Source organism: Apis cerana, linkage group LG15 (assembly GCF_029169275.1).
Source record: "Apis cerana isolate GH-2021 linkage group LG15, AcerK_1.0, whole genome shotgun sequence".
Classification (NCBI taxonomy): domain Eukaryota; kingdom Metazoa; phylum Arthropoda; class Insecta; order Hymenoptera; family Apidae; genus Apis; species Apis cerana.
The window spans coordinates 5868936-5881627 of record NC_083866.1 but is presented as its reverse complement, the minus strand read 5'-3'; the positions used below and the strand labels follow the sequence as shown (position 1 = coordinate 5881627).

General features: G+C 39.0%; 2 long non-coding RNA genes across 4 annotated transcripts in view; one reads left to right on the top strand and one right to left on the bottom strand.

The window, feature by feature from the left end:
- The first annotated feature begins 6791 nt into the window (after positions 1–6791).
- Positions 6792–11850, top strand: LOC133667405 (uncharacterized). 2 transcript variants are annotated; one of them, XR_009832878.1, is made up of 3 exons: positions 6792–10495; positions 10571–10670; positions 10774–11850. It is a non-coding gene; the product is annotated as an uncharacterized LOC133667405 (long non-coding RNA). The 2 variants fall into 2 exon arrangements; XR_009832877.1 differs by having other exon boundaries at positions 6792–10670.
- The window catches only part of LOC114577320 (uncharacterized), a 49889-nt gene continuing 47872 nt past the window's right edge, over positions 10676–12692 (bottom strand). For both annotated transcript variants that reach the window (XR_009832879.1, XR_003697314.2), the window contains one exon: positions 10676–11726. This is a non-coding gene — a long non-coding RNA (uncharacterized LOC114577320). The remainder of the gene's footprint in view (positions 11727–12692) is intronic.

The following is a 12692-nucleotide window of genomic DNA, read 5'->3' as shown; positions in this document are numbered from 1 at the left end:
AGAAAAAGAAAAAATAGGTAATCGCGGGCGAGGAAGAGAAGAATAATTCGAGCGTAAATCTCGAAGGACCCATCGAACGGATATCACGGGGTTGGCTAATCGACCAGGAGTTAATAAACCGTAAGACGATGGAGAATCGAGATCCTCCTTCGTTCTTTCCTCCCTGTTCGAGAGAAAGAGAGAGAGAGAGAGGGAAATCCCGAAAGAGGAAGAAATTATCCGTCATTTGGACGGAAAACAAAAGCGATTTCCTTCTATCTCTTAAGGATCGATACCGAACGACCGAGAAACGTAACCGAACGTTGGTCAATTTAATATATAAACAGGGGAGGGAGGAGAGAGAAAGGGAGGGAGAAAAGAGGAAGAGAAGGGTCGAAGAGGAGAAGCGAGGTGAAAACGCATAGTGGATTTGGCCGCGCCTCGGGGACACGAAAGCTTTCAGATTGCGGCGCGGGGATCAAAATTGTATCGTGTTAGCGAAAGAAATTAGATTTCCCTCTCCGCGGGCGGGGCCGTAAAGAACACGATCTTTCAATGGAGAATGGAATCCTATCAAATATGCAGACGTTATTAGCCCTCGAAGGAGTAAGGAAAAATGTTTGCCCTCCAACTTTCGGGGTCGAGTTCTCCATCCCCCCGCCGCCCCTCCTCCTCCTCCCCTGTTTTTCGACAGGATTTCATCAGGATTTTTCTTCCAGGGCTCCCTTTAAGACAGAGGGACGAAACAAACTCTTGTTGATCAACCTCTGTTAAGTGACGCAGGCTCCCTTCGTCAAAATCGTGAATTCTTTAACGCGGCAAGTTCGCTTCGAAAGAGATTCTTCTTCCGAGATTAAAAGGATCAAAGTTTTGTTTTTCAAATAGGAAAGATTATCCATACGTTCATACTCGAGATTTATTATCGTTTATCACTTCATTTTCATTATATAAAAATATCTCTCGTTTAATCGCAATAATAAATATTTTTTATAATATATTTCTGTCATATTATATATCTGATATAGAAAAAAAAAATAAAATTTAATTAAAAGGTAGATAATAATTAGAATTAATTAAAAGGAATTGAATAGATATATCCGTTGAATTATATTTGTCACGATTATTATTTTAATTCGATAAGAGGAATTAGCCAGCTAAGAATAAAAAAGAAAATAAATCTTTCATGATGCACATAAGAGATCGATTAATACGGAAAGGATAAAAGTTGAACAATCGAGTTTCGTGCAAAGTCAACTCATGAATCGAAGGGAGATAGGAAAAAAGTGTCGGTCCCTTCGAGGGAGGCCGATGATTGGCTGCCAAACACCCTCCACGTGATTCTTGCCGATCGATTGGCCCCTTGTGCACCGGCTTCAATCACGGTTTTCATTAAGTCTCGCCGGGCAACGAGGGGGTGAAAGAGAAAGAGCGGATCGGATGTTTCATGCGTTAACCAAAGGAAATCCTTTCTAATATTTTCACTTTCTTTTCTTCTTTTTTTTTGGACTCGATCAATTGAAAAACTCGAAAATAATAATTAAATTCTTTTAGAAGGATTATAATTATAATTGTGCGTGTTAAAGTTTATTTACAATTAATAGATTCTGAGATTCTAGATTCTAGATTATTTACAAACAATTGATATCGATAGCAGTGCACGTTTGTTCACTTATCTATCTATCCTTTATCTTTTTTCATATATTCGAATTATTTTTTCACAAATATAACGAAAATAAACAAACAACTTCTCGTTACATTTACGACAAAAAGTGACGAGATTTTAAAGAAAGATGGACGAATCGAAAATTTGAGAATAAGAGAAACGATATATTGCAATGATTTCTTTTCTTTTTTTTTTTTGCAACGATTTTAAAACGGAATATCGTTGGAAATTGATTAGCTCGATGGGTTATTGCTCTCGCTACAAAACCGCAATTAATTTCCGGTTGAAACGTTTCCCGACGACAGCTTAACGAGGCAATTTAACATCGAGGCGAAACGATTACGCTACACACGAGCATCGAAGCGCATTTCGAAGGGTACATCTCGTGTATAATGAGGGATCGATACACGCTCGAATATAATAAGGAAGCAGAACTCGAGAAGAGTCCTCGAGAAGAGGACTCGGAGAAGAGGTCCTCTTTGTCAAAAAATTTTTGCCAACCGGTAATCCTCTAATTCCCTCGGAATGCTAATTTGGATCGAGCCTTTCGACTTTCAAATTTGATTGAAAATTCCGAATTTCAACCGTGCATGTAATCGATTCGTGTACACGTATCACTTATTGACGATCGGATCGTGTATATAAAACATTTTTCAAAATGATGTATCGTACCATTTCTTATCATATATTATCTTCTCTACGCATGTTTTTGTTTGATTGACAATGATTTTATAAGTTATTTTAGATAAAATAATAACAACAAAAAATTTTATTATTAATTGATATTGAAAGAAATTGCTAAATTAATGATTGATATCGAAAGTTTTTTCAGATATAAAAAAATATTGTAATGATTAAAGAACGAAGAGAATTTTTTATATAAATACAGTTACACGTGGATATTCGATAAATCATAAGAAACGTATATAACGTATATATTGTAATAAAATGATCTCGGGGAACAGGGATCCTAATTTACCATACTTAGGACAACGCAACGACACTGCTTACGTATGTACCCCACACAGTTTTGTCCAAGAAGGGTAATTCTTGCCACGGGTGAAATCATTAAATATGAGGCCGGTAGGAAGAGTTAACGACGCCTTTCGCCGTTCTAAAACGACGGCCCGGATTCATTTTTCATCGAGGACGTTGGAGCGGGCTCCTTCCCTTTAACCAGGTTAATCATTTTTAAAGAGGCGACCGCAGGTGTCCCCCTTGCTCGCGCGACCATTATATTAACCGGGGGGAGAAAGAGGGAGGAAGAGGGGAATAAGAGGAACGGAAGGAGAAAAGGTTTTCTCGCAGGCTGAGAATTAAATTTTCGGCGGGAGGGCGGCGGGGCAACGAAATAATGAAACGGTACGTGGCGGACGGGCTGGCACAATTTGCTTTGCATACGAGTGACATTTTTCACGTCTGTCAACAATCTGGCGCGATCTTGCTGCTTCTCCCCTCCCCTCCTCGAAATTATTAAAGAATCGCGTCTCTCTTCCGATTACCATCATCCTTCTTCCTCCGTGAAAAACGCGACCCTTTTTCCCCCCCTTCTCCTCGTCTTTCTTCCTTCGATGGAAAAAAGGGAGCGTTTCAGGGTCCGTTTGACAAATCGACGAAATCTTCCTCGAGTTCGTGGTTCGAAACGCTTCTTCGAAAGATCTTTTTTTCTTTAAACGTACACGTTTTATCGCTATTTAAATTTATTCGATACTCCCTCTTTAATCGCTTCCGCTTCTTTAGATTTATTTTTTTATTTCCGAATCCGTTATTTCTTTATTTCTTGAATTGAATTGGAAAAAGATCGAATGCTCGATCGTTTCATACTTAACAAAAGAGAAGAGAAGAATACAATATATTCGAAACAATATGGCATCTTTGATCTCCAGAGATAATACTTCGAAAGAAATGTGCAAGCAACTTTTCCTCGCATCCCCTACGAATTTCCTCGCTAATGTTGTGCCAACGGCAACCTTTTTTTCTTTCTTTCTTTCTTTTTCTTTCCTTTTTTTTTCTTCCCCTGTCGCATCTCGTCGCCACCATCCGCCACCGATAAATTCATCCCCCTTCGTCACCGCCTATCCCACGTTTCCCACCCCCGTGGCGCATATTAATCGTCGCGGGTGCACGCTTTCCACGCTTCCACAACTTTTTTGTCCGAATTTGCCGCATTGCAGATCGTCAAAGATCGCTTCCCTTTACGTTTCGATGGGATCGAATTACAAAAGACGGAAGATTGAAAAAGATCTCGACGACGGGACGAAATCTTGGCGATTAAGCGTAACTTATTTATAGGGTGTCGGCTGGGGGCTTTGCGAAATCAAAGGTGCGAAGCGGCTTGGCAGACGAGGCGGAATCGGAGGAAAATTAACGAAACATCCCCGAGAAAGGGGATGGAAGGGAAAAAGATGGATCCTCGTTCCGGGGGAGATAACTAGAGAGGCGGAGGGCCTTTGAGCGTCTCCGAGCTTCGGCTCAGCAGATCTGTAAACCAATCAGTGACGCCTCGCCGATACGGAAGGTTAAATCCACGTAACCGGATCGCCCGACTAAACTGCTTACTTGATTATGGCGTTAGTTAGCGCCCCGTGGCCTCTCTCCTCTCCTCCCTGCCCCTGTCGCGCACCAATCCCCCCTCCCCCGCTTTATTCCAATCACGTAGATCGATCCATTCAACGTGGACCGCTCACATTTGGGACACGTTCGCGCGGGGATGCTGATTTTTCCCGTTTCTACCAATCGATCAATTGCTTCGGATTCTTTGCATTTCTCCTTCCTTACCTGTTTAAGTAAGTAATTTTTGTCTCTTTCTCCATCTTTCATTCATCTTAAATTTCAAGCTTCTAGTTTAAGATAGAAGGGAAAAAAGATAAAAGGGAAGAAAATAAATCTATCGATGATCGTAGATAGCTGTTCATCGCATTTCTTCTTCTATTTCGTTCACAGAATTTTTTCTCATTAGAAATTTAAGGAGACTTGGAACGAGATGATAATGTTAAAGAGCGAAGGAAACGCAAGAGAAATTCGATTCGAATCTTAAGTTAATGATTAATAACAATTATTTGTAAACGTTCTGGATATTTCTTTCTAAATTTTTAAATTTTATATCATTTTTGATAAAGATAATATATTTTTTTATCAAGTATTAAGAATTAAGTATTTATACATTACAGTTTAGATATATAAGTAAAAATGATTTATTAATTTATGATTTATTATTGAGAGTATTAAGAACTTAACAAGCATTAAGAAGCAATTATTAAATTGAATATTAATAGATATATATATATTTATTAGAGATATTGGTAGAGATAAGCGAGAAATTATTTTTACTCGGTAAAAACGTAATATAATCGGAAAGAATACTTAATATTATAATTTCCTGCGTACGGTTGAAAATTATTTACGCTAATGGCAAACTCAAACATCGTAAAATGGGACGAGGATTTTCCCTGGAAAACAACGTACAGTTTCGATCGTAAAACTCACCGATCTCGGAGTTTCGGTTGGAAATAACCAATGACGCAACATTCTCCAACCGATTCGCTCGCTAATGTGCCACTGTTCTTTTTTTGCGAGGCGAGTTGAAGAGAGAGAGAGAGAGAGAGAGCTCGAAAAGAAGCGGCGTAAACACGAGATCTTGCCCGCCAGAGTCCAACATTCGAAGGGAAAAATATCGTTGGCTAATATTTGCGCTCAGACAGCGTCGTACCCGTGAAAGACTCATCTTTACGGAGAAACGTTAATGCGATTAAGTAGACACGTGTTTCATTTCCAAGCAGTCGTTAATAACTCAAGGGAACGTGACTAGAAAATTATATTAGGATTTTTTTTTACAGGCAAATCGTTCTTTTTTTCCTCTCGTCTCTCATTTATGAAAATTCTCTGTTGAAATTCTCTGTGAAAATTATTTTTAGTATTCTCTGGTATTCTCTGCTATTCTCTTTTATTGATTTTATTTTTTATCTAATCTTTTCTAAAAGATTTTTCAATACATTATTGATTTTTTATTAGATAATAATAAGATAATCTCTTATCTTAAAAAAAAAACAAGATAAGACGGAGAAAAATTAAGAAATTTTTAACATAACTGAATATAACTGCAAATAACTGGATATAAAATTATATTTTTATCTATTCACCCATTTATAGCTTTTGTTTCATATCGAGAGTCTTTTAAAATTTGACGGATCGAAAAGCGGCGAGGCAACCCTTCGCCTGGCCATTCTCTCTTCGTTTCAGGACGTTATCGCGACTCCCGCAGGGAACACATCCAGTCTCCCGAGATTATCCGTATTGGGGAGTGTCGAGACAATGGCTGGATTTTCGGCTCGCTTCTCTTTGTTCCTCCCTGGTCGGCGGGATGCGCGGATTCCGCGGCCGGATCGCAAGCGGCCCAAGGCACAAGTCCGATCGATCGTATGAATTTCTCACGGATGAAATATATAAATTCAATCTTTTCCAATTTTCTCGTTAAAAATAACATCTTTTTCTTTTCTTCGCATTATCGAAACATCATCATTAAGAAAAATTGTAATCGAAATTATAATTCATATCCAAAACAATACGTGTCTCATTTTCCCCGTTATTTATCTTAACGATAACCTAGTTACACAGATTTTAATCGAAAATTATCTCGGTGACTAGGTTACGAGAAGAGTCCAATCCGGGTTTAAACGAGAAGAGATTCGGTTATCTATCGATCGGAAGGTACTTCTTCTGTCCTTTCTCTCCCTTTTTCTTTTTTTTCCTTTTTTTTTTTTTCTAAGAGGATTCAGAGAACGTTAAGAGAATATTCACCCTCTGTAAAGTGGACCTCGTCCGCGCTGACGCGGGCGTTTGTTTGCAAGTGTGCGAATGATATCGATAGCCCGGACCGACTCAAAGGTCTAACCCGTGAGAAAAATGACATTCGTCGGCCAGAAGGAAGCACTCCTCCACTCGGCCCGATGGAGCGATTCCGTGGTGAAAAATTCGGAAAGCGCGGGCCGTGGCGCGTAAGTGGAGATACATCATGGACGGTGAAAAAAAGAAGAAAAAAAAAATTCGAAATGGAAATGAGGATGGAGGCTGGGTTCTCTCCGTCGATCAGCGAAACTGTGAGAAGAATTCACGATGTGCGGTGTTTGTTACGACAGGTATTTTTCACCGCTTCTCGTCTCGCTGTTTGCGACTCCTTTTTATGTCCGTTGCGTAAATTATTACTCTTACGTGTACGTAACTTATTAACTCTTCGTTTCTCTCTCTCGATTGTTTGTTATTCCTTGGAGGAAATTTGAAACAATTCGAGGCAAAATATTAAAAATACTGTTATTTTAACAAGCAAATATTATGTAAATATAATCGTTTCAAAAATCGACGAGATAATCTTTTGGAAATTCGAGTGATGAAAATTCGAGCGAAGTAAGACGAAATGTAAATTGCAATATAATGTCCAATTTTTCAAATTTTGATTCGCTCGCTCAAGGTTCATTTAAGCTCTGGAAAGCTCGTTCTTTCGAGTTTCGTTGAGATATTTTGATCGTAAAATGGATGGAAAGTATTTTCGAAAAAGTGGAAAAAAAGAAAAAGTTAAAAAATAGAAACTCGTCGTTCGATAAAATATACACACGTATGAATATTGATACAACGATATGCGGGAGATATGCAGGATGCAGGGAGTACAGTAGTCTGCTGCGTTTACAACTTTAGCCATCAGGGAGCCATCAGGCTGTTCATTATTATCCGACACAATCGAGGACAAGGAACACGTAGGATCGATCGTTTCTCGATTTCTCTGCAAGCTTGTTACACTAATTGCGAAATGAAAACCGAGAAGCTCGTTGAAGAGGGAACGGATCCTCGTCAGCGTTAATAGAAATCTCTGTCGCTTCTTTACCATCTCCTCCCCCTCTCTCTCCCTGCCAGAAACGTATTTATCTTACTCACGGCCGTTATTTCGTCCGAGATCCGACCATTCTGTCCGACAAGCCACCCAATCATTTTTCCGATCGATTTGCCGATCATTCGTACGAACGGACGCCCATTTCGTGAAATAGTCGGCGAGGGATCTTTCAGGGGAATAAAGGGAAGGAGGGAGGGAGGGAGGGAGGGGGAAAGGCCCGTGTAACGAGCCACTTGTGGGCTCAATGAAAATTTCCCTCCTCTCCATCATCGTGCGAATGATTCTTAAATCCCGCTTTAATTTTAAACGAGAATCAAATGTATGTTTAATTTAAAAAAAAGATAAAAGATTTTATTCGTTTATTCGATTCAATATTTTTTTTAATCTTTATTATAAATATTCGTGAATCGCATATTCCCGATGAAATATCTTATGATGTGATATCATAAGATAAAAATAATATCTTATTTATATTCGTCAATGCTTGGAATATGAAATATTTGAAAATATTTTATATATTTATATCACGTATAACACGCGACTGATCGATGATAATCGTGTTCCTAGCGAACCAGGATTAATTATAATTCAAAAAATATCAAACAGTTGAATATTAAATTATCCGTCGAGTTCTTCGAGACGATTAAAATTTGAAAAATTGAACATGTGTATATCGCAATCTGTCTCTTACTTTCCTTTCTCATCGCGAGAATTTCCATTTACCGGAACTGAATTCCACTTTCGATCATCCAAGAAAATTCTCTGGAATTACGGGAGAGAAAGAGTATCTCTCCCTCTCTCCTTGCGAGACGAAATGGTATTGGATCGAATAGCGAGAGTTTGCTCGCGAATGTTTATCCGCTCTTTTTCCCCTCCCTTTCCTCTCTTTCATTAATTAGTCCAGGATAAATACGAGCCGATTGAATGGCCTACTCTCCTTTACGCGAGACCCAGACCTTTCTCCCCTAGCCAAAAAGCGACGGGAAAAGCCCTTCAACCGGTATTTTCTAATCCATCGGAACAACCGCGGACTATTTGACTAGAAAGTATCCCCGTGAGCTTGATAATACCCGGGCTAACATTAAGGGCGAAGTTTCTTTTTCCTTTTTCTTTTTAGGCGAGGGCGTATTCTACATCCCCCGTATTCAGCGTTAAGCAAGCAAAACACACGCTTCAGATTTCTTTATGCTGTTCCATAAAGGAAAAAATCTTGTCTCGATTTCTTCTCGCTTCAGAACTGTCAACGTTGAGAGAAAATAACAACTTTATTATTCGAAAGTTGTACAGTTTCTTCACTTCAATCAAGCATCTACTTATCATCACAATTGTCAAAATATTCTTATTATTTAACAGAGCGATCAGAATTCATCGACAAAAGAAGCGGCAATGTAGTATAGAAACTGTATTCAGATTTATAAATTTCTCGGTTACATTTCCTCTTTCAGCATCTCTCTCATTCTCTCTTCTCGCTAACAAAATCATCACAATTAAGTAATTGATCACGTCACAATTAAATTTAACCCCGTGACATTCTCGCGTAACAAAACTAATAACAGACACGCAATGGAAAATCGCAGCAGCATCTGATCTTTGCCCATATGGCACCCCGAACAGTGTACACGTTTTACGACAAAGCCTTGTCCCCCGAGTAGGAAATCCTCCGCAAAGAGCGAATTATAGGTGGTGGAATTTCAGTGACATAATGTCACTTTGATCCACCAAAGTTGGTTCGACTGAATGGAATGGCCGAACAGAGGCGGAGAATGAACTCGACGATAATGTACGCAGTGCGTAAAACGGAATACGGCCCCCATTCTACCCTCTCGCTTCATCTCTCTATCCAGCGGAACAGAGACGCGGAAAACTTGACGCGGAGGGGTTGATCCGGCCGCGGCCATGTTGCTCGCCGCGGAAATTTCACAGTCGGACCCCTCGCCGATAACAGCTTGCACGACAAGTGAACTAACAAAGGGGAGTAATCTGCGTCGTTACAGCGCCGTGGAAACTCGCCCGCGGAATTTCTGCCACGGGATCCCTCCGTAAGCTCCGCTTCCTGTTCAAAGTTTTTTCCAGCTTTGCGGGATAAGAAGTTGGCGGAATGTATATGTGTGTATGTACGAGAGAAAGAGTAAAGTAGTAGAGAGAGCGAAAATTGCGCACAAAGTTGCGTGAAGAAGCGGAGAATTGTTCCTGTGCAAAGATCTATCGCTCGAAATTTTGGCAAAAACTTTCGAGTTTCGTGTTTTTTCAATCACCCTTAGAGATCAATCTAGACATCAGAGAAAAGTGAGAGGTACTTTAATCAATGAGCGCAGCTCGATCCTTTTATATATATATTCTCATCCCATCCCAAAAGGCTTCCTCTTTTCAAAAATCGGAAGAGACGATGAATCGAAGACTCAGACGCGTCCATCATCGATTCCTTTGACGGATGCAGCGAGAGAATCAAGGTCACACGAAAAACCGACGTGCACGTGGCAAGGGACGCATTTCCACGAGGATGTGATCGTGCAGATGGGGCGGTCGGATGCAGGGGTGAGCTCCGGCGGCCATGTCGGTTCCCAATTAAACAAATGCCCGCTGGAAACTCGAGCAACCCCTCGAGCCAACCTCCCTCCCTCCCTCTCTCTCTCTCCCTTCGCTCAACCGCAGAAGGGGAATCGGCGGAGCGCACGTGTCGAGCAGCATGCGAAATTCGAATCGAGGCTGGTCTGCTGCTGATGTGTACGGTTTACGTTCGAGCTATCTTCCGTCTTTCGACGAAGTGTGTATGTATATGTGTTGCTTGCTTATATGTGTTGCACGTTATATCGCTGCCACGATCTTTCGACACACGCGTATAATCGCGAGAGTGCGGTTGGAATTTTTGATTAACCGGTCTGTATCGATAGAGTTTCGCATTTACGACGGATCATTTCGTATTTTGCCCGAGGTTTGTAATAAAATTGGCCAATTAGCCTTCTTGATTTATGGTGAGAAAACGTAGAGTTATAAAGCTATATGCAGTTATAAATTTTCTTTTATAATTGTTCCTTCGTCTCTTGCAGAATCGAGTGTTTTCGATCACGCGAGGTGAATTCTTTAAATTTAGTTCAATCAAAGAAGAATCTTATTTTTATCTTTAAATTCAATAGGAAGAAGATTAAAGTATGTATCGTTTCTCGTTTGATTTTTATTGAGAAGCTTATTTGAAAGATTGTCACAAGATGAAAGAAAATAGTCGGAATTTTCATTTAAACATCTCGTGCAGATTGTCTCGGTCGGATCGATACAAGCGATGTTTGCGCAATATCTGCTGGCACAACAAAGATTGCTAATCGATTTGAAAGAATGCGAATAAACGATGATCTCTCCGCAAACAAATCGTGGCATAGTGGCATTTGATGAACAGTTGTTTCGCCAAATCCGAGAAAGCGAAACGCAAACATCGATCTATGACGCAGATAACCATCCTTCTTGCGGCGCATTCGAATCAAGGCTGGAAAACGAGAGATGCGATAAACTTTTACCTTTGATCTTGCACGGTAAAAATTAGATAATTCTTCGAAAATCGTGTCCGAATCCCGATTAAAACTCGTATGCCGACCAAAAGAGAATTAAAATAAACTGAATTTCCACTGAATTCCCTACTCTCGTCGAAAGAAATCCTCTTCTGAGAATATCGCGTCAGAAATTTTTGTTCAATTCACGAATATCGATATACCTCGGATTTCGACAAACGGAATCGTTTCGAAATAGATAATAAATTTGTTATTAGTTACAGAGAATGTTTACAAAGGATCGAATGAATATTTAATTGAGATCTAACCTATATATAATTTACATCGTAAATCTTTTGCAATCGAAATTCCACCGCGTCTAGAAATCTGATTTTTGATTTTCATCTCGTGTCTCGTTTTCCAGGGAAAAGGCGAATATAAATAGAAGGAAAACGAGAGGTTTCAGCACTTTCGACTTGCGAATTACATTACGAATCCAAATATTGGAGCGTCTCTAGCATGCTCGAGGCGAGTCAAACTGTTTGACTTTCCGATTGTTCTTGCGTTCGGTTTCGTGGTGCAAAGTCTGGCTAGTCAGCAGCCGGACAACGACTGCCTCCGCTAATCCAGAAAGCGGCTTAAGCAAACGCGAGGATCCCTTTGGGAATCTGGGCGCTGATCAGGAAACCCCGTCGAGAAGAAACGTCCATCGAAAATCCCTTATCTGAAAATACGTTATAGTTATATGGAATTACGTTCGATTGCGATATTCTACTGAAAACAATATTTTTAGAAGAATGAATAAAAAAAAAAAGATAATAATAAAATTAAAATTGTTATTGAATGCATCTATATGATTTTATTTATGATCGAATTGCATACAATGTTGATGAATGTTAAAAAAATATACGAATGCGTTAGCACGGTATTATCTACATTTTTTACAAGATATAATGGCAATGATGATTATGCGTCAAATTTTGTTTTCTCATCTTTCTATTAATTTATTAACAATTAATGAGAAAGAATTAGTTTCCAATCCAACTTTTAATTCGAATTCTTAAATTTTAAATAATTTTAAATTTTAGTTTGAAATATATGATATAATCATAAAGTTTTGGTGGTATGCGTGTCCATTTGCAGAGTTATTTATAATGCTAATAGTGAAAGCTAATAAATTCGAATGTACTTGGATCTGTTCAGTTTTAACGTTTCAATCTTTTATGGGAATGCAGACATGATTCGTGTTTCTGGCGTAGCCATCTTCGCAGTAACACCCAATAGTTGCATCTCTAAAAACAAAGAATCTCGTAATAACGCTTATTTTTTTTTTTTTTTGATTTTATATCGATCATGATCAAAACTCGCGATACTCTGGATAGAGGAAGATTGACTTAGAGTTGCGCAAGTGCGTTGACACATTGATTCACATGTCTTCGTAATTTGGAGCATTATTTTCCATTCAACTTTTGTCTTAATATATAAAGATACAATATTAAAAGTGTTTCCATTTGAAGAACCATTGAAAGGTAACATTAGATAATAAGACGATAAGCAAATAGGAGAATCTAAAAATAAAATTTTCTGTATTGTACGATTCAAAATTGTAAACGCGAATCAGCTGTTTTTTCTTTCCTAAACTGAAACTTTTTGAAACTTTAATTAAATTTTCCATTTTATACTTTTTTAA